Source organism: Schistocerca cancellata, chromosome 3 (genome assembly GCF_023864275.1).
Source record: "Schistocerca cancellata isolate TAMUIC-IGC-003103 chromosome 3, iqSchCanc2.1, whole genome shotgun sequence".
NCBI classification, from domain to species: domain Eukaryota; kingdom Metazoa; phylum Arthropoda; class Insecta; order Orthoptera; family Acrididae; genus Schistocerca; species Schistocerca cancellata.
Window position 1 is genome coordinate 837058997 of NC_064628.1, and position 21544 is coordinate 837080540.

Here is a 21544-nt window from a genome sequence, read left to right on the forward strand (position 1 = left end):
CCGCCGTGGGCGCAATAGCGTGCTCATTGCCTGGCGTAACAATAGATTAGAGTTAATGTACGACGTCTACGTCTACATCTACATGGTTACTCTGCAATTCACACTTAAGTGCCTGGCAGAGGGTTCATCGAACCATTTTCATACTACTTCTCGGCCGGCCGGAGTGGCCGAGAGGTCCTAGTCGCTACAGTCTGGAACCGCGCGACCGCTGCGGTCGCAGGTTCGAATCCTGCCTCGGGCATGGATGTGTGTGATGTCCTTAGGTTTAAGTAGTTCTAAGTTCTAGGGGACTGATGATCTCAGAAGTTAAGTCCCATAGTGCTCAGAGCCAGCCATACTACTTCTCTACCGTTCCACTCTCGAATGGCGCATGGGAAAAAGGAACACCTAAATCTTTCCGTTCGAGCTCTGATTTCTCTTATTTTATTATGATGATCATTTCTCCCTACGTAGGTAGGTGTCAAGAAAATATTTTCGCATTCGGAAGAGAAAGTTGGTGATTGAAATTTCGTAAATGGATCTCGCCGCAAAGAAAACCGCCTTTGTTTCAGTGACTGCCTCCCCAACTCGCGTTATCATATCAGTGACCCTCTCAACCCTACTGCGCGATAACACGAAACGAGCTGCCCTTCTTTGCACTTTTTCGATGTCCTCCGTCAATCCTACCTGGTAAGGATCCCATACCGCGCAGCAATATTCCATCAGAGGACGGACAAGTGTAATGTTGGCTGTCTCTTTAGTGGGTTTGTCGCATCTTCTATTTGTTCTGCCAACAAAGCGCAGTCTTTGTTTCGCCTTCACCACAATATTATCTATGTGGTCTTTCCAATTTAAGTTGCTCGTAATTGTAATTCCTAGGTATTTAGTCGAATTGACAGCCCTCAGATTTATGCGATTTAAAATTTATCGGATTTCTTTTAGTACCCATGTGGATGACCTCGCACTTTTCTTTGTTTAGTGCCAATTGCCACTTTTCGCACCATACAGAAATTCTCTCTAAATCATTTTCTAATTGGAATTGATCGTCTGATGATTTTACTAGACGGTAAATTACAGAGTTATCTGCAAACAGTCTAAGGGGGTTCCTCAGATTGTCACCTAGATCATTTATGTAAATCAGGAACAGCAGAGGGCCCATGACACTACCTTGCGGAACGCCAGATATCACTTCTGTTATACTCGATGATTTACCGTCTATCACTACGAACTGTGACCTCTCTGAGAGGAAATCACGAATCCAGTCACACAACTGAGACGATACTCCATATGCACTCAATTTGATTAACAGTCGCTTGTGAGGAAGGATATAAAAAGCCTTCTGGAAATCTAGGAATATGGAATCGATCTGAGATCCCTTGTCAACAGCACTCATTACTTCATGTGAATAAAGAGCTAGCTGTGTTGCACAGGAACGATATTTTCTGGTTGGTTATGTACCAATAAGTCATTTTTTTCAAGGTGGTTCATAATGTTCGAGTACAGTATATGCTCCAAAATCCTACTGCAAATTGAGGTCAGTGATATGGGTCTGTAATTCAGTGGGTTACTCCTACTTCCTTTCTTGAATATTGGTGTGACCTGTGCTACTTTCCAGTCTTTAGCAACAGACCTTTCGTCAAGTTAGAGATTAGAGCGCGCACAGAGGCTTTCAGACAGTCGTTCTTCCCGCGAACCATACGCGACTGGAACAGGAAAGGGAGGTAGTGACAGTGGCACGTAAAGTGCCCTCCGCCACACACCGTTGGGTGGCTTGCGGAGTATAAATGTAGATGTAGATGTAGAAGTGAGCGGTTGTATATGGTTGCTAAGAAAGGCGCTGTTGTGTCTGCATACTCTGAAAGGAACCTGATTGGTGTACCATCTGGACCGGAAGACTTGCCTTTCTTAATTGATTTGAGTTGTTTCGTAACACCTAAGATATCTGCTTTTATGTCACTCATGGTAACAGGTGTTCTGGTTTAGAATTCTGAAATATTTACTTCGTCTTCTTTCGTGAAGGAATTACGGAAAACTGTATTTAGCATCTTTATTTAGCTACTTGTAAAAATCGGACAGAAACGATAGGATAGCATTGTTTGAAGTCAGTATGTAAGATAACTGCCGATCAGATGTCGATTTTGCCTATCTAGATTTTTCGTTAATTTTCCTGACCCATTCAAAGTGAAGGGTATCATAGCTCCCACACGTATGCAACAATCGACATCTCTCCTTCTGTTCCCTCGTTTTAAACGACAAATCGACTTTAAAAAAGAATGTGGCACTCTGTTCCGTTCTTGCAGTGATGGTACTACTCTGAAACACACGGAGCAGAACAGGTTACAGCGTCTGACGCACAAAAGGCCGGATGTGAAGAGCGAAGGAGGAAACATTACCAGTAGTGGTGCAACCGTATCCCACATCCAAACAGCCTGACGACGTTGCGGCAACGTCTGATCGCAGGAAGCAGTATTGTACAACATCTAATCAGAAGGCAGTTACTTTGCAATCTGGTTTCTACTCCCTGCGATTGTGTTTCCATGCCTATCGAAACCGATTTAAACAGCTGGCGCCACGCGGAGTGTCCGTGCGGTTTGAGGCGTCATGTCACGGACTGCGCGGCCCCTCCCGCCGGAGGTTCGAGTCCTCCCTCGGGCATGGGTGTGTGTGTTGTTCTTAGCATAAGTTCGTTTAAGTTAGTTTAAGTAGTGTGTAAGACTAGGGACCGATGACCTCAGCAGTTTGGTCCCATAGGGCTTCACACACATTTGAACATTTAAACAGCTGGCAGTTAAAAGTGCAACATCAGGAAGGAAAGAAAAGAATCAAATTTTACTTATTGTGTGTATACAATATAGTAGAAAGAATACATGTTCAAATTGATAGGTGATTTGGTGGTGTCTAAAGTGCGAAATTTAGCGTACAGAACTGCCACATCTGTCAATTAAAACGCTCCAGCTCGGATTGGAATCGAATGGAACTGAACTTGGATGACAGGTACAGATACCCCATTTGCTACAGCTCTATGTTAGGGTTCATCATTAATAGTGGCTGGCGAGTAATAGTAGCCCAATCTCTCGGTAGGCGATGACCAGAAGTTTTCAACGGATGAGACCTCTGAAGGACTTCCTGGCCAGGACATAAACTTTTTATCGGGGTAAGTCAGGGCAGCAGGGGCCATGTGCGGTCGCGCATTATCTTGTTGAAAGATAACGCCAAAAGACCCAAAGATATACAGCCCTGCGAAACAGAGGCGATCGTCCTGAGCACCGATGCGATCAAGACCGGTGCTGGACAGGAACGACGATGACAATTGCAAAAGTACTATAGAAAAATTTCATTACACGAGAGCGTACGTCCATCCTGATGCTGCATGCAGAATGGAAACTCGTCCGAAAAGACGATGTGGTGCCACTTTTGTACCCGTGTTGTTGTTGGACGCACCACTATCGCCACACGTGTCTCTGCAGCTGTATCAATGGAAGCAGCAACGATATTCGCCCTGCTGATAGTCCGTGATGCTCCACACATCGACACACTGCTCCGTATCGACACTTCTCTTGCTCGAAACACACACATATCCTGACTCAATGTGCCTGAGGTAGCTGTATGATCCTGCGCAGCAGAGAAAACAATATATCTGTTCTCCCATGGGATAACGCGTGGGGCCTGCATGGCGTAGAGTATGGTCCTCCTGAACCAATTGATTCCGCACTCGCATAACAGTCGTGGGATATCAACGAGTGCGAGCAGCAATATCGCGGTACGATAAACGGGTGTCTCGATAGGCCACGATCCTCGTCGCTGTCGAATTCCGATTTGGAATAGCAAACTTTTAACTACTATCATTTGTGGACGGCACTCCTCACGGTCTAATTCAGCGTAGGCAGCAGCAATAGTCTGAAGTAAATGTGTGGGCTGCAGTTGTAGGTGAGTGGTACATATATATGTTCTCCCAGCACATCAAACATGTGCTGTCTGCACTATCGGAACATTTTTTCAGGTTTCCTTCAGGAAGTACCCCTTCAGGTAAGAAGAGGCATGTGGTTTATGCATAATGGGCAACCAGAATTTTTAATTCACACTGTTCAAGGTGCACTGAATGATATCTACTATGGCCTGTGGATAGGTATGGGAGGACCAGTTTATTGATTCGATAGGTTGCCATCTTCCCTCAACCTCATTGCTTCGTATTATTGTCTGTGGACACTACTCTAAAAAAGTTGATATATGCAGCTCATCTGTGTGTCACGGAAGTCTGTGAAACTACTGACTACAGAAGGGCACTTAACTGACAACAAATCATTCTCACCGACAAAAAAAAAAAAAAAAAAAAAAAAAAAAAGGCGCAGGTCAAATCCGTTCTCAAGTAGAGTCGTGTTCGTAAATGAAGGACTTGACTCACAACATCTATTGTAGAATTATGGAATTATGTTGTAAAATTAACTTTTTGAAAACGAAACTCGCCTCTACAGACTTCAATAGAAACCTTGTGAATTTCAGCTCGCTCTGTTCGTGAGAAAGGCATTAGATACCAACACCAAGGTTGATTCTGTGTTCGTTTATTTCCGGAAGAGATTCGATACAGTTCCGCACTGACGCATAATGACAGAAAAACATGCTTGTACAATACTGGATCAGCTTTGTCTATGGACTCAGGACTTCATAGCAGATAAAACTCAACACCAGAATGAGATTTTCAGGCAAAGGTCCCGAGTTCGAGTCTCGATTCGGTACACAGGTTTAATCTGTCAGGAAGTTTCATATCAGCGCGCACTCCGCTGCAGAGTGAAAATCTCATTCTGGAGACATCCCCCAGGTTGTGGCTAAGCCATGTCTCCGCAATAACCTTTGTTCCAGGAGTGCTAGTTCTGCAAGGTTCGCAGAAGAGCTTCTGTGAAATTTGGAAGGTAGGAGACGAGGTACTGGCAGAATTGAAGCTGTGGTGACAGGTCGTGAGTCGTGCTTGAGTAGCTCAGTTGGTAGAGCACTTGCCCACGGGAGGCAAAGGTGCCGAGTTCGCGTCTCGGTCCGGCACACAGTGTTAATCTGTCAGGGAATTTCGAAACTCAACACGTCGTTCTAAACGGACGAAATCGTCAGGCAAAAAAATAGCTTCCTGAATACTGCAGGGGAGAATTTAGTGCCGTTACTGTTAACAATACTTGTAAATGATGGCAGCCAGCCACGCGGAGTGGCCGCGCGGCCCAAGGGCCGTGTCACGGATTGCTCTGCCCCTCACGCCGAAGGGTCGAGTCCTCCCTCGGGCATGGGTGTGTGTGTTGTTCTTACCATAAGTTAGTTTAAGTAGTGTGTAACTCTAGGGACCGATGACCTCAGCAGTTTGGTTCCTTTGGAATTCCCACACCTTTGAACACTTTTTGATTGTAGCCAAAGTCGACAGCTTAATGAGGTTCCTCACGGATGATGCAGTTATGTATAGGAAGGTCACAACGCCAGAAAATTGTAGCAAAATGCACGACAACCGGCAGAAAATGGACGCTTTCTTCGGAGCCGGGCAGTTGATCCTGAATCTTGTGACTGGCCGGCCATTTGACCGACCGGTTCTAGGCGCTTCAGTCGGAACTGCGCGACTGCTACGGTCGCAGGTTCGAATCCTGCCTCGGGCATGGATGTGTGTGATGTCCTTAGGTTGGTTAGGTTTAAGTAGTTCTAAGTTCTAGGGGACTGATGACCTTAGATGTTAAGTCCCATAGTGCTCAGAGCCATTTGAACCATCTTGTGACTGGTTTGACACGGCCTGACACGACTTCCTCCCCTGTGTCAATCTCAGCGTCTCTGAGTAGCGCTTGCATCCAACATTCTCAACCGAAGAGTGGAAATACCAAACGTTCTATGTGTCAAATCTGACATTTTTCAGGAGAATGAAAACGACGGATCTCTTTTTGTACATAACTATTTCGCATCCAAAAAATTGAGAAGGTATTCCGATACGACAAAATTATGTTGCTCACCTCATCACAGCAAAAATAATAAGACACATGAGAAGTGCTAGTTCTGCAAGGTTCGCAGGAGAGCTTCTGTAAAGTTTGGAAGGTAGGAGACGTACTGGCAGAAGTAAAGCTGTGAGGACGGGCGTGAGTCGTGCTTGGGTAACTCAGATGGTAGAGCACTTGCCTGCGAAAGGCAAAGGTCCCTAGTTCGAGTCTCGGGCAGCGCGGGATTAGCCGAGCGGTCTAGGGCGCTGCAGTCATGGACTGTGCGGCTGGTCCCGGCGGAGGTTCGAGTCCTCCCTCGGGCATGGGTGTGTGTGTGTTTGTCCTTACGATAATTTAGGTTAAGTAGAACGTTCTAGTTACCATACCACTGAGTGATCGTAAGTGCCAAGAAGAAAGATTTTAAGTTTACTGCCGAGCTCCCTGAACTGCTGAGGAAGAAATGGCAACATCGTCAACAGGTGTTTCCGTTTCGCAGCTGAGAATCATGGCTGGTCTTTAAAATGAAGTACGGCACGGCATCCATCAGCCATGGCCTTTCCTCTTTTTACTACAATGATAATTTTCCGTTATTCTATTTCAGAATAAGAATTTCTAATAGCTATCTGAGATGGGTGAGTGTCAGACACTTTGATCACACAGTTTTTCACTATTTTACTATTTCTGAAACCCTAATTGTCTCCTTCCATTACAAAAAATGTTTTATTAATGCAAACAAAAGCTTACGAACTGTACATCAGCTAACTGGCGGAGACCTTGACGAATGGCACCTGGAACTCAGAGAGGGCACACCATTTTAATCAATGTTTGAAACGTTTTCTCCATCATTTGGCGTAAGGAACAAGTCTATGGACACGCAAAGGAACCACACTCAAAACGCATTTTGTGAAAAAATGGCATTTAGAACGATGACATTTCCACTCTTCAGTTACTTGTTGGACATATTCCAATCTCATCCTTCCTCTATCGTTTTTACTCTCTCCAGCTCTCTACCTCTCCCATTCGTTTACGAGACGTTAAACGCTAACCATCCTAAAACTTCTTGGTAGATTAAAACTGTGTGCCGGACCGAGACACGAACTCGGGACCTTTGCCTCTCACGGGCAAGTGTTCTACCATTTTTTTTTTTTTTTTGCGGCCGGGACTTCTTTTTCATTTTTCATTTTGTTCGGTATTTCTCGTTGCGTTTGGTCTTGCCGGACGTCACAAGATATCCATTCAAGTTGATCGTTGATTCCTTTCTCGGTTTTTTTATTACAGAGAGCGAGTAGCCCCCTGACCGAACACGCTGACCTACCGTGCCGGCGTGGCAGATTAAAACTGTGTGCCGGACCGAGACTCAAACTCGGGACCTTTGCCTTTCGTGGGCAGTTGCTCCATCATCTGAGCTACGCAAGCACGACTCACGCCCCGTCCTCACAGCTTTACTTCTGCCAGTATCTCGTCTCCTACCTTCCAAACTTTACGGAAGCTCTCCTGTGAACCTTGCAAAACTAACATTTCTGAAAGAAAGGATATTGCGGAGACATGATTTAGCCACAGCCTGGGGGATGTTTCCAAAATGAGATTTTCACTCTGCAGCGGAGTGTGCGCTGATATGAAACTTCCTGGCAGATTAAAACTGTGTGTCGGACCGAGACTCGAAAAACAATGTTCAAATGTGTGTGAAATCTTATGGGACTTAACTGCCGAGGTCATCAGTCCCTGTGCTTACACACTACTTAACCTAAATCATCCTAAGGACAAACACACACACACTCATGCCCGAGGGAGGACTCGAACCTCCGCCGGGACCAGCCGCACAGTCCATGACTGCAGCGACCAAGACCGCTCGGCTAATCCCGCGCCGCCCGAGACTCGAACTAGGGACTTTTGCTTTTCGCAGGCAAGTGCTCTACCGTCTGAGTTACCCAAGCACGACTCACGCCCCGTCCTCACAGCTTTACTTCTGCCAGTACCTGGTCTCCTACCTTCCAAACTTTACAGAAGCTATAAAATAAATAAAATAAAAAATATTATTTGAATATTAATTATTCTATCTGTATGATGGTGATTGTGATTGTATTAAATATTTGCTTATCTGGAACGTGGACGTTTAATTATTCGGTATCAGACGCTTGACAATGGCTTTCTCATAAAGGCAATGTTACTCGTAGTTGACCGTGAAATAAAACTGAAATAATCGGACTTCGTAAATAAATCGTTTCCAAAGACTGCTGCGGTAGGTGCGGACTCATAATCTAAATCTCAATATTTCGATAATTTGCCAGCCATGCCAATACGTCGTACAGAGGTGATTGTCTACTAAACATAAAAAAATTACACAGTTAGTTAAATCAGATATATTCAATGAATAAGCCTACAGTTCATAATCCTACTTACTTTTATAAATATAAATTCTTTACAGAATCGAGTGCCTAGTCTGGTTGCAACTCGCAGTATTCTTCAATAACATGAAATATGGCGGTGTGCCAGACAATAGAATAAAATACGTGCTTCTCGCACCACTTCTACCAGAGCTCTCCCCTTTCTTAATCAAACATAAGAGTAACGTAATTGTGCTTTTGTTTTATCAGCGACACAGCGCTGCAGTTGTGTGCCATAGGCTTTATTTATTTGTCACTGATTATTTATTTAATTAATATTTCGCGTTTCCGAGGAAACTCACGCTCGGCATGCAAATGTGCCTTTATAAAGCTCTCCTGCGAACCTTGCAGAACTAGCACTTCTGAAAGAAAGGATATTGCGGAGACATGGCCTAGCCACAGCCTGAGAGGTGTTTCCAGAATGAGATTTTCAGTCTGCAGTGGAGTGTGCTCTGATATGAAACTTCCTGGTAGTTTAAAACTGTGTGCGGACCGAGACTCGAACTCGGGACCTTTGCCTTTCGCGGGCAAGTGCTGTACCATCTCAGCTACCCAAGCATAACTCATGCCCCGTCCTCACAGCTTTATTTCTGCCAGTACCTCGTCTCCTACTTTCCAGACTTTACAGAAGCTCTCCTGTAAAGCTCTCCCCCGGCTGTGGTTAAGCCATGTCTCCTCCGCAATATCCTTTCTTTCAGAAGAGCTAGTTCTGCAAGGTTCGCAGGAGAGCTTCTGTAAAATTTGGAAGGTAGGAGACGAGATACTGGCAGAAGTAAAGCTGTGAGGAGTGAGCGTGAGTCGTGCTTGGGTAGCCCAGATGGTACCGCACTTGCCCGCGAAAGGCAAAGGTCCCGAGTTCGAGTTTCGGTCCGGCACACAGTTTTAATCTGTCAGGAAGTTTCACATCAGCGCACACTCCGCTGCAGAGAGAAAATCTCATTCTGCTAACCATCCTTTCTTCCGAGAGACGGCTCACTGAAGTATATATGGGGTGTCGCTATACCTGTAGTTTAAGTGGACCCTCAATACGCACTCGCTCTTTGACGACGGGCGTGTTTCAACATGCACGTGTTTTGACCCGTCACTCAGGCACAAGCGTGGAATAGCAGTCCGTTGGCGTTTTGGGATTGCACACTCGCGGCGGGCGGATTTCGTGTGATTAGCGAGGCCCACGGCACTGACGGCCTATCCCCTCCACAGCAACTTCCCCCTCCCCTCCCCATCGCGCCGCATCCAGCCACAGCTCTACACTCTGCTTGCGCCGTCAGTCCGCTCACTACTGCCGCTCGCCCGCGACGAACTCCAAGCTACAGACAGGTGAGTAGCGCTCCACACCTCCCATCTCTGTGATCACCATTCTCACTATACGCTACAGTGGCGACATTCCGGCCCACAAATCGACCTCACAAACAGCTTCATCTGCTGTTCTGTGTGGGCTACTACTTTGGCCACCTGGCGTGTTGCACAAAATATAGCTGTAGCAGTACGTCGCGTTACAGTCAGGCGTACGCAGATAGCGAAACAAAAATCAGCTCTGTATAGCACCTACGATTATTTGTCGAACAGCTTATGAAAAAAGATTCATCATGCCGACGATAGGAACATATTTGTTTACATATTCCATACGCTCACGCTTGTGATGTGGCTTAAATTTCTCGCGAGAGGCGCATAAATCTCGAAGATCGCTTGGGAGCTCAAATCACCGGAGCACGCCTTTAAAAGATCTTTCTTCTAAAGAACTTCGCAAAATTCTAACTGAGGATGGCACAAAGTGTTGTTCCAAAAGAGATCCGAAGACAGATACTCCAGAATCAATTCTTACCTACGTATTTATTTTATGTAGCAGAAGGCTGTAACATAATGTTTTCCAATCTTTCTAGGATCGTTAATCCTGATAGATATTAGATGTCAGCCAATTCCCCTACAAAATGTACCCCTAAAGTTTAGACTGAACAAGTTCTCGAATTTTAATAATTTCTTAAAGGGTAAACAAAGGAAACGGATGTTTTACTAGAACTGTAAATAACGAGTTACTGATACAACAGATGCAGCAAAGTACTAATCGTTATTTTCATATTCAGTTTTATTTCGTCTTCATGCAAATCCTTCACCTTCATTCAAATTGTGGCAGTCGCTGCAAGAGAGGGTTTCTGCATTACGAGGTAATTTACTGTCAGTGCTCAGAGAGCGTACGTTCCAAGGTGACCCAAGCAAAGTACTTGCTTTCTCCTATGTATATCTCGCGGAAAGACCATGGACGTGAAATTACAGAGATTCGAGCACACATGGAGGCCTACCTGCAATCGTTCTTCTTGCGAACTATTACAATTGGAAAGTACCCACTACCAAACTATCCTCCTCAACCTATCGTAAGGTAGTTTGTGTAGCGTAGATTAGATGTAAAACTGTATTCGTACTCCAAATGCATTCAGTTTCACTCTTCTGTTTTCATTGGTAACATAGTCCAAATTTTGCGATACATACGCACCCTGTTGCGAATGGAGCCAACATTCTTAAATAATTCTCCAGCAATAATTGATATTCTCTACTAACCTTTCACCAAAAGACAAACAGTTTAGGTGCACCAAAAACTGTTTTCGAGCGTGTTGTCATCGTAGTGTCCAAGAAGTTTTACTAATTTTACTTCGACTCGAAATTCGCTATCTGAAAATATTCATTCTTTCACTAAATATGGGTTTATAGCTCAGACATTTGCTTGTCAATTTTCCAGACCAGGAACTTGTTGCTAATAGGTTTTATTACTAGTGAGTGCTGACTTATTTCACCTGCCAACGAACATTGTTCATTGTCTGCGTCGAGTATTACTACAGACTGCACTTTGCTGTCATATAAAAGGCATGTGTCACTGCGCCAATTATAGTATACAATTTCGCACCTTTTTTAAGTAATAAAAATCCCTCTTTTAACATCCGGCTACCGTAGGTCGTTGGAAGAACGAAGAGAAACACGCGACTGAAAAAAAAGTCAGAGGTCGTTGCAAGATGTAAGCAGGCTCGCAAGACCGAAGGTCAGAACTAATCTCAATGGCGTTATTTTCTTGTAGAATTATGGAATGCACAGGTTGTACCTGGAGGAATGCTCAGTATTCAGCGATATGACAGGAACGATCATTTGAAGCAAAAAAACTACATGTGGAAATGTAACCAGTTTCGAATGATTTCCGAGATGAAACACATTTAATGTCCATTGCTATTTATTTTCTGTATTATTCAGTACATTGTCAGGTTCACTTATGCAGAGCAGTTAGAAAATATTAAAACATGCATTTTGCAATCAATTAAAATAAGTATAACACATACACCCCTTAGTATTATCGTACACGTCACATTACAGCTGTTGTGCAGTTCATAATAAACGTTTGGACATCGCAACGTCAACTTCAATGCATTTGTGCATTCTTGGGAGAACATGTTATTTGTGCCAGTACAGGTTTCCTAATGAGGGCAGCATCGCCATGGTGCGGCCGTGCAGTTCACTACCTTTCGTTTGTACACATCAGAGTTCGTCCAACCACAGGAACAAAAATTTAACGTCGTAGGGTCTGGCGATCTTGGTGGCTAGTTAGCTGTACTGCCACGGCTAATCCACTGATTAGAGTAAGTGTGGTCGAGATGTACGCTCACATGTGTGGTAAAATATTCATCTTGCAGAAGTACACTGCAATGCGTGGGCAAAGGAAAGTCATCAAAGTGTTCAACAAACGAATTTTCAAAAAAAAAAAAAAATAAATAAATAAAAAATAAAAAAGAAATTCAAGTGATTCCGTCCCTTCATTCGAGCTTCTAAAATGGATGGACCTATTAACAGCCGGCCGGGATGACCGAGTCGTTCTAGGCGCTACAGTCTGGAACCACGCGACCGCTACGGTCCCTGGTTCGATTCCTGCCTCGGGCATGGGTGTGTGTGATGTCCTTAGCTTAGTTAGGTTTAAGTAGTTCTAAGTTATAGGGGACTGATGACCTCAGAAGTCAAGTCCCATAGTGCTCAGAGCCATATGAACCATTTTTGAAACTATCAACATATTAGTCTGTCTCCGGAGCCGAGGGGTCTACACGACGGACGCTCATGCGTGGGGGATCCGGGATCGATTTCTGATACTGCCAAGGATGTTTCCTTGGCTGAACGACTGGACCGAGGTGAATTCTGCCTCGCGATGCCAATTAAGGAGCTACGTGATTGAGAGGTAGCGGCTCCAGGGTGGAAACGTTAACAACCGCCGGGAGTGCGATGTGCTGACCGCATACCTCACTGAAGATGGCACGACAGTCAGTCAACTATCGCGTGACCTTTAGGGCCTAATCGCCGAATTTACTTTCCTTTTTTATCAACATGTTGCATATCATGCCGCACCAAACATTGATCGCGTCCGGCCATCCTGATTTAGGTTTTCCGTGATTTCCCTAAATCGCTCCAGGCAAATGCTGGGATGGTTCCTTTGAAAGGGTACGGCCGACTTCCTTCCCCATCCTTCCCTAATCTGATGAGACCGATGACCTCGCTGTTTGGTCTCTTCCCCCAAACAAACCAACCAACCAAACACTGATCGAAAAACGAACTCAGAAACTAGTTTGCACTCTAGCCTATGGATTTTCTTGCAGCGATCAATGGTTCCACTTGTGTTGTTTATTGTTTTCCGCGTAAACGTGGTTCCGTCGGTGAATAATACTAATGGAAGCTCAAAGTGGTTCAAATGGCTCTGAGCACTATGGGACTTAACATCTGTGGTCATCAGTCCCTCAGAACTTAGAACTAATTAAACCTAACTAACCTAAGGACATCACACACATCCATGCCCGAGGCAGGATTCGAACCTGCGACCGTAGCAGTCGCGCGGTTCCGGACTGAGCGCCTAGAACCGCTAGACCACCGCGGCCGGCCTACTAATGGAAGCAAATGGCACTGTCACCAATGAGAATATTGTGGACACGTTGTACGTGAAACGGGTACAAGTTTTCCGCATGTAATGGTCGCCATCATACGTTCGTGGGAGACTGATTCGTGCAGAAAGTCGCAATGTGTGGGTGGCGGGACCAGTTGCACTATTCCAACAATGTGTTGGTGTTCCTGCAGATTGTTGAAATACACGTTCTGAAGAAGATTTGGAACTTAAAAGAATACCTGTTTCACGTTCTGGAATTCGAAATATCGGAAAGTGCCGACGGTATTCTTCGACAGCAGCATACAACCACCGCATAAACTGTAAACATACACCTTTTTTGTATCCCGTCTGTATACGTGGCGCGCGGATCTGCTCCTGTGAATTGCTTCTGCAAAATAGGCTGAGAGTGAAGGACGGAAGTAGGAGCAGGAGAAACTGAAGTACTTCGGTACTGCGTATACGTTAAAGCTCATTTACTGGTGTATGAACATACACAAATTATAGTATTACTTAACTTTGCGGACAGATGAGCGCGTAGGTGCGGAGCTGTTTACGTATGAAAGCTAACAGTTACTAGTAGTTGGACAAACTATCATTGAAGTTAACAAAGGCAAAGTCTGTCCTGGCTAATCGCCTATGAAGTAAAAGCTAAGTTCTGCTCCTGATCAAATGGACTGAATCCGGAGCGGTGCTCGTAGAGCTGCACAGCGCCGGCTAGCGGGCGCTGCCGTCGGTGTCTGTGTCGTGGTGCCAACCTAGGAACTTTTACCTACGACGCGGCATTGTAGCTATCGATACCACACCAGTTACCTGCATATTATTTATTAGTGTACATGTCTGGCATTTTATTCAGCGCTTGTACAGACGCAGTTAAACCGATGGATCTGTCTGATACACTCTCAGTCCCTCCCATCACTTCGCTCACATCATGGACTCGTCCAAGGGCCAGTTGAATGGTAGAAAGAGATTCCTACCAGAGACGATAATGATGATATGGTTTGTGGGCGGTCAACTGCGCGGTTATCAGCACCCGTACAAATTCCCAATCCTTTCAGCGTCCAGTCTCGCCACTTTCCCCAATGATGATGAAATGATTATGACAACACAAACACGCATTCCCCGGCAGAGGAAACCCCGATCCGCCCGAGAATCGAATTGAGCAAAGAGAGCAACGGGGTACGTTAGGTTAGAGTAAAACATCAAAGAAGTTGCGTGGGTAAGGCACATACATGAGCGCCACTATGGCATAAAAAGAAATGTGAACTAAATATGTTCTATCTTCGAAACTATTGGCTTCCACAATATGAAGGTTTTAGCTTCAGATGAACATTCCTGTCGTATCCCTGAATTGTGACCATTCTCCGTGGGACACCCTGTATATTATGTTCGTCTATGATGACATTTTCGTAGACGGAACGACTCCTATTCAGGAACGAGTATGATTTCAGCAAGCACTGACTGCGTGAAACGCAGCTTGCTTTGTTAGTTCACGAGGTTCAGAAGGTCGTAAGCACAGGAGCACACGTTCATGCTGTGGTCCTTGGCTTCCACAAAGATCCGATACAGTTGGGCATCGCCGACAATTAAATAAATTACGTGTACACGGAATATCCTCACAAATATCCCATTGACGACATAGTTTTCGCCGCGACATTCTTGAATAAATGCTTCACGCACTTGTAGCCGCGTCTGATTTGTATTCAGACATCTTCCGTCGTTACTGTCAGGAGTTATCTGTAGACCGTGCGTTACTTCATTTAGCAGGCCGAATTACGCCGTGGAGACGGCACAAGGTCACGGAACTCCCATATGCTACGAGAGAGTATATCAACGTCTGTGATGCAAGAATATTGGCAACATTCTTGATTTCATTAGATGGTGCATGACTCACTGTTAGTTCATTTATCTACTGCCTTTCAGCATCAAGCGCCCGTTTCCATGTACCATTATGGGCATCGTTGCTCTCCCGATTAAAGTTGTTGCACCTTCTGACCTCAACGTCTATCCAATAAAGTGTGGAGCTTTTCGTCACGGGATCGTTTACTCACCGCGAGAGTGTTACGTAGACCCTTTTTTTTTTAAAAAAAAAAAAAAAAAAAAAGCAACTCCTGTTGGACGCTACAAAAGAGGCGTTTTGCATCAGGGAAGGTGCACTGTTGAACATTCTAGAGCGTACGTTCCAACAAAATTCGGACAACACGTTACTTTCCCCAACAGGAGCCTCGCGAAATGACTACGACGAGAAAAGCGGAGAAATTAGAGCTCATACGGAGACATGCCAACAATCTTTCTCACTTGTTCATAAATGTTTCAGGGATGGGACGATCAGATAGTAGTACCGGAAGTACCCTGGTACTTGGGGAGTATATATGTAAATTTAGACGTAGGACTGATGACGACGGGACGCAACGTCGCACTGACTCCTCGAAACACTGGAAGCGTTGGAAAGTCATTGTGAAGCATAACCACCCAACAACCGTCCATAAATCACATATGCTGGCTGGAACTGGGTCCAAAGGGTACACATCTCGCTAGATGGCGTCATAGGTATGCTCAATCAACAGCAGGCGACCTGAGTAATCACGTGAGCTCCGTAATGTCGGCAGGGTGTTTCGCAAATCATGACAACTTGATTTTGGAGCGACGAACAGTATTGTCTTATTGAAGATGCAGAATCTTCTCTGTTTCTATTAATACTCATGGTTAAGGGTACCAGACTGTAGAACAGTACTCAAGAATAGGTCGAACGAACGTTTTGTAGGTCGCTTCTTTTGTGCATGAATTACATTTCCTTAAGATTTTTCCCAATGAATCTCAGCCTGGCATCTGGTTTTCCAACAATTTTTTTTATGAGATCATTAGCTCGCCGGGTTGGCCGTGCGGTCTAACGCACGGCTTTCCGGACGGGAAGGAGCGCCTGGTCCTCGGCACGAATCCGCCCGGCGGATTTCTGTCGAGGTCCGGTGAGCCGGCCACTCTGTGGATGGCTTTTAGGCGGTTTTCCATTTGCCTCGGCAAAGGTGGGCTGGTTCCCCTTATTCCGCCTCAGCTACACTACGTCGGTGATTGCTGCGCAAACAAGTTCTCCACGTACGCGTACACCACCATTACTCTAGCACGCAAACATAGGGGTTACACTCGTCTGGTGTGAGATGTTCCAAGGGGGGTCCACCGGGGGCCGAACCGCACAATAACTCTGGGTTCGGTGTGGGGCTGCGGAGGGGTGAAGTGGATTGCAGTAGCCGTCGTGGGGTTGTGGACCACTGTGGCTGCGGCGGGGACGGAGTCTCTCCGTCGTTTCTAGGTCCCCGGTTAGCATAACGTAACAGTGGAATCGAACAGTACTGGGTTTCTTCGCCCAATTTATGGGCATTATCTTACATTTATTTAACTTCAGGATCAACTTCCTATCAATCGTCAATCTCCTTCAGGTCTTTCTGCATTTCGCTTCTTACTTCTTTCGGCGTTGCACCTTTGCAATGCACAATAGCATCGTCCAGCAACTGCCTCCACTAGATCATTATTACATGCCGCGACTGACACACCGCCCGTCGGATCACCGAAGTTATGCACCGTCGGGCGTGGCTAACAATCCTAGTATTTCGTGCGCTGTTGGAAATCGGGGTGCACTGAGCCCTTGTGAGGCCAGTTGAGGAGCTACTTGACCGAGTAGTACCGGCTGCAGGTCACGAAAACTGACACCGGCCGGGACAGCGTTGTGCTGACCCTACGCCACTCCACATGCGCGCACTTCGGGCTGATGATGACACGGTGGTCGGTCGGTATCGTTGGGCCCTCAGAGGCCTGTTCGGACGGAGTTTGAAGAAGATCATAAATATAAATTATAAACAATAAAGCCCTAATAACACTACCTTCGGCTGCTCCCGAAGTTACCTCGGCACCTGTCGATTTTGTCCCATTAAGAACTTGTTGATTGTCTTCTATAAAGAAGTCCTGATAACGATCACAAAGACAGATACGAAGTAAGTTCGTATTTTGTTCGCTAAGCGACTTGTTCGCTAAGCGACAGTGTCAATCTCTATCGAATGCCTTGCGGAAGTCAGGGAACACAGCATCAACCTGAGCGACTTCATCTAGGACGCTTTATATTTCATGGAAGAAAAAAGCGAGCTCAGTTTCGCAAGATCTCTACCTGCGGAATCCATGTTGATTTTTGTAGAAGAAATTTTCGTTATGTAATGTCATAATGGGTGGACAAGACGGCACTTTAATAAGGCAATCCGAGCTTGAGCTAAGTCTCTCATGACCTCATCGTCGACGAGATGTTCACCCCTAATTTTACTTTCTGTTTATGAAAAGGGAGAGGAGGGAAAGTGAGGTGGGGGGGGGGGGGGCAATACGCTACTGGGTAGGTGTCAGTGTATTCTTGTCCAATGCAGTATCCCTTCCTCTACGCTCCCACATTCAATCGGCAAGCATTTTTTGATTGGGCAGAAGAAACCGAAACCTACCATAAATACGGACCACTTTTTTTTTCGAGTAAGTCTTCCTACCTGTTTTTAACATGTGGTAGGTAGTACTGTACTCCAGTCTGTTGCTCACTAGGAAAAAAGGAAGATTAGGGTATACCATTACGTCTACGACAACTTCATTACAGACGGAGTAGAAGCTTGAATTTGCGAGAGATGGGGCAGGGAATCGGTCGAGTCTCTTTAGAGGAGCGATCCCGGCATTCGCGTTAATCGGTTGACGGAAATAACATTAACAGTCGGTGTGTTAAGACAGTGATACTAATCGCGGTCCTCCAAAAAAAGTTTCTTATCATTGCGCTACTTCGCTCGGTATAATTGATGAAAGATTGAAAATAAGTTCTTGAAATATTTGGCATGTGAATTGATCCTAAATGGATCGAGCAAATGTGTATCCAGCATTATACTAACTAGTATTATGTAAAGTTATTTTTGATATTGTTGGTCTCCCTTCCCTTTTTCTTAACAATAACAATATCATATTTTGAGCATTGATTATGAGCGTGGGATCTGTTGTGACTTGGCAAGACAGCCAAGTCACTATGCGAGGATGCCGAAAGCCACGCGTTAAGCTCACGCAGACTGGCGTGAGGTCTGGAACAGTTAAGGTTTTTTATATTAGCAAATAAAGTACGTAGTTGATGTAATACTTAACTTTAATCCATATTTGGTGAACATAGGTCTGACGGTACAGGCTTTACAAGATAACCAGCAAAAGATAAATGGCGCCTTGCTAGGTCGTAGCAAATGACGTAGCTGAAGGCTATGCTAACTATCGTCTCGGCAAATGAGAGCGTAATTTGTCAGTGAACCATTGCTCGCTAAGTCAGCTGTACCACTGGGGCGAGTGCTAGGAAGAGTCTCTTGACCTGCCGTGCGGCGGCGCTCGGTCTGCAATCACTGACAGTGGCGACACGCGGGTCCGTCGTATACTAGCGGACCGCGGCCGATTTAAAAGCTACCACCTAGCAAGTGTGGTGTCTGGCGGTGACACCACAGGATCCTAATAAAGTAGTATTGATAGAATGGATAGTGAAGGTCCAACGAAGAACGTTGCGTTCCGTCATGTGATCGTACACTGGAGTGACAAAAGTCATGGGATAACGATGTGCAAATATGCAGACGGTGGTAGTATAGCGTACACAAGGTATAAAAGGGCAGTGCATTGGCGGAGCTGTCATTTGTGCTCAGGTGGCTCACTAGAATAGGTTTCCGACGCGATTATGGCCGCACGACAGGAATTAACAGACTTTGAAAGCGGAATGATAGGTGGAACTAATATGTATGGGACATTCCATATCAGAACCCGTTAAGGAATTCAGTATTCCGATATCCGATATTCAAGAGTGCTGAGAATAGCAAATTTCGGGCATTTCCTCTCACCACGGACAACGCAGTGGCCGACAGCCTTCAACTTAGCGACCGAGAGGTGAGTGCTAACAGACAAGCGACACTACGTGAAATAACCGTGGGACGCACGACGAACGCATCCGTTAGGAAAATGCTGCAAAATTTGGCGTTAATAGGCTATGGCAACAGACGACCGACGCGATTGCCTTTGCTAACACCACGGCATCGCCTACAGCGCCACTCCTGGGCTCGTGACCATTTCGGTTGGAGCGACTGGAAAACCGTGGCCTGGTCACATAAGTCCCGATATTAGTTGGTAAGAGCTGATTTTAAGGTTTGAGTGTGTTGCAGACCCCACGAAACCATGGACTCAAGTTGTCAACAAGGCACTGTGCAAGCTGGTGGTCGCTCCATAACGGTGTGATGGAATGTCCCATGCCTCTAGCTCCATCTATCATTCCCCGTTCGAAATCTAGTTACTTCCCGACATGTGGCCATGAACGAGTCGGAAACCTATTCACATGAAGCACCTGAGTACAAATGACAGCTTCGCTAATGCAGTGCCGTTTTATACCTTGTGTACGCCATACAATCGCCATCTGTATATTTGCATATAGCTATCCCATGACTTCATTACAGTGTACGGTCCCTTGACGGAACGCGACTTTCTTCGTTGGATGTTCTCCATCCATTCTATTAATTCTATTTTGTAAGGATACGAGGCTGATGGACAATGCTATTATACAGGGTGAATCACCTAACATTATCGCTGGATATATTTCGTAAACCACATCAAATACTGACGAATCGATTCCACAGACCGAACGTGAGGAGAGGGGCTAGTGTAATTGGTTAATACAAACCATTAAAAAATGCACGGAAGTGTTTTTTAACACAAACCTACGTTTTTTTAAATGGAACCCCGTTACTTTTGTTAGCACATCTTAACATATAAACAAATACGTAATCAGGCCGTTTGTTGCATTGAAAAATGTTAATTACATCCGGAGATATTGTAACCTAAAGTTGACGCTTGAGTACCACTCCTCCGCGGTTCGATCGTGTGTATCGGAGAGCACCGAATTACGTAGGGATCCAAAGGGAACGGTGATGGACTTTAGGTACAGAAGAGACTGGAACAGCACGTTACGTCCACATGCTAACACCTTTTTATTGGTTTTTTCACTGACGCACATGTACATTACCATGTGCGTCAGTGAAAAAGACCAATAAAAAGGTGTTAGCATGTGGACGTAATGTGCTGTTCCAGTCTCTTCTGTACCTAAGGTCCATCACCGTTCCCTTTGGGTCCCTACGTAATTCGGTGCTCTCCGATACACACGATCGAACAGCGAAGGAGTGGTACTCAAGCGTCAGCTTTAGGTTACAATATTTCGGGATGTAATTAACATTTTTCGATGCAACGAACGGCCTGATTACGTATTTGTTTATATGTTAAGATGTGCTAACAAAAGTAACGGGGTTCCATTTAAAAAAACGTAGGTTTGTGTTAAAAAACATACTTCCGTGCATTTTTTAATGGTTTATATTAACCAATTACACTAGCCCCTTCCTCACGTTCGGTCTGTGGAATCGATTCGTCAGTATTTGATGTGGTTTACGAAATATATCCAGCGGTAACGTTAGGTGACTCACCCTGTATATGTCTGCATGGAAGTACTGATTCCTCTGGCCCGACTGAACCGATCGTTGACTGGAAATGGTTATCTTCGGCTACTTGGAGGCCATTTGCAGCAATTCATAAGACTCCATGTTCCGAAACAACGGTGAAACTTCTCTAGATGACAATGCTCCATGTCACCGGGCCACAATTGTTCGCGATTGGTTGGAAGAACATTGGCGACTGGAACGTATTACTTTAACCATGCCGCCACCGCGTTCGGTGTGTTTGGTCATAAATATCGTTCCTGCTACTTACTTCACGTACAGTTAACACAGTAACGTCGTGAAAACACATCTAGAAGACTGCTCAACCGATAAACAAATTTGGGCCCTTCTTGTGTGCGACACCATTCCTGTAATAGTCTCACTCACAAAGCAGCGATAAAGCGAGACATTCATCGACAGTGTTTTTTACATCACTTCGTAGAAAATAAATCGCAGATATACTTCAAAGGCGTACCAGTGGACAGCAATGGAGCAAAGGCGCGCCTGGTGTTTGCTAATGTCGTTGAAGCTGCCTACCCGGTGGGTACACGTCAAAGGCAATTCGATATCTTGACCGTAGATAACGAAAACCTTGTGCTAATATAGATATTACTATTATCTCAACTTTAACCTCACTGCAAACACGGAAAAGTAAATAAAGTACCTGATACAAAATTAAGTACACTAAACGTTTCGCAATAAACGGTGAAGTTGAGAGCAGCGAACGTTAACGTTATGGTCCGCGTGTCAGGCTATGAGCCTGGAAAATTTGGAAATTTGTGGTAAGGTCTTATGGGACCAAACTGCTGAGGTCACCGGTCCCTAAGCCTACACACT

General features: G+C 45.2%; 1 protein-coding gene across 1 annotated transcript in view; it reads left to right on the forward strand.

Moving 5' to 3' along the window:
* Positions 1–9520: 9520 nt before the first annotated feature.
* Positions 9521–21544, forward strand: part of LOC126175885 (acyl-CoA-binding protein homolog) — a 127161-nt gene continuing 115137 nt past the window's right edge. Inside the window, exon 1 of the mRNA XM_049922932.1 lies at positions 9521–9616. The gene's annotated coding sequence lies outside the window, so the exon portion shown is untranslated. The remainder of the gene's footprint in view (positions 9617–21544) is intronic.